Raw genomic sequence first — 1,440 nt, 5'->3', positions numbered from 1 at the left:
CCTTTACATCCCTACTCCTAATAAAAAAAAAACATCTTAGGGTTCCCCATCATCAACTACAGCAACAAACAGCCTTTTTGCATGTTTTCACCTATTTGCATGAACAGTGTTTTAATGTGTTACTGTAACGCTCATTGACTCAGAACAGGTAGGAACCCACAAGCGCACACACACACACACACACAGAAACAATCAGGTAATCAAACTTCACAAGGTTTATTCCAGTAAACAGGCAAGGGTCAGAACCAAGAGATCAAGCAGAGAAGGCAAACCTAACCAGCAGGGATCAGGCAGGGGATCAGGCAGAGAATCAGTCGAGGGAATCAGGCTGATATTCAGACAGGAAGGTTTCAGGAATCAGGTAATAAGTGCTGGAAAGCTTAGCATAATGTAAAAGACAATCTAGTGAGAAACTAGTGGAGATGGACTGGTATATATGCTGAGGGACTAATGAGGGAATGAGCTGCAGGTGGGGAAAACCAGGTGAAGGGAATGAGGTGATAGCATGGCATGAGGGAGAGCTGTAATGACTGAACTGAAACGACAGGAGAATTAGTAACCATGAAAAACACATGAGTAGACTGAACGAATTAAGTATAAATACAAGGAGATCAGGAAGGATTCATAAGAGTTTTACTGAAGAACTTGAGAAGTGGCAGCAGATCCTAAGGTCATTTTAATTGGTTATTTCAATTTAGCTGCTTTTTAGGTTAATGCAGAAGCACAAGCATAAAAAAAACAAACCTTTCGTGTCCTTGGTTCATTTGCTTTTACATTCTCCTTAATTAATTTTTCGTCGTTTCTCTCTCCTGCTTCCTTCATTATTGAGATCTTTTCTATCTATGTTGGCACTTCTGGCTCTGTTCAATTATACCTGTAAAGCCCCACTTCTGCTTCAGAATAACCTGTGATCAAAACAGAAGGCTAGGTTAAGTACATTTTTAACACCGCCCACTATTAGTCTTGTTTAACATTATGTTAAAGTAGATGAGATGTGAACAAGTAGGAATAGAGTGTACACCTTGACACGAGTAAAATACAATAGAATACAATTACAAAGCTGTACTGAAGGCTATTCAGTAGTACTGAACTATTCAACAATACGACAAGTCATGTGTAATCAGTGGTCACAACAGTAACTGAATAACATTGAGGTAGGCATGAAAAATAACCTTTCAAACATAGGAAATTGGTAGTTAGAACAGTGACACTCAACTGTACAGTCTATACTGCAGGCTGGAAAACCAAAATCTTAAAATGCCCAAAGCTGGAAAGAACCACACAGATGGATGTAAATTCCCAGTGGGTTCAGCAGTTCAGTGACCCTTTCACATTACACAAAGGTATTAAATTCAATGTTACAATAATATCAGAAAATTTGCTGTGTGGAGCTGTAAAGTTCATATCTGGAGGGATCTGTTCAGAATGCCAAGTTAAAGC

The 1,440-nt window shown here is 39.0% G+C and overlaps 1 long non-coding RNA gene across 1 annotated transcript; it reads right to left on the bottom strand.

The window, feature by feature from the left end:
• Positions 1-200: 200 nt before the first annotated feature.
• LOC122997769 lies at positions 201-968 on the bottom strand. Its single transcript, XR_006407270.1, has 2 exons — positions 745-968; positions 201-535 (listed from the first exon to the last, which is right to left on the bottom strand). It is a non-coding gene; the product is annotated as an uncharacterized LOC122997769 (long non-coding RNA).
• Positions 969-1,440: the final 472 nt, after the last annotated feature.

Source organism: Thunnus albacares, chromosome 15, assembly GCF_914725855.1.
Source record: "Thunnus albacares chromosome 15, fThuAlb1.1, whole genome shotgun sequence".
Lineage (NCBI taxonomy): Eukaryota > Metazoa > Chordata > Actinopteri > Scombriformes > Scombridae > Thunnus > Thunnus albacares.
This window is presented reverse-complemented; position numbering and strand designations above follow the sequence as displayed.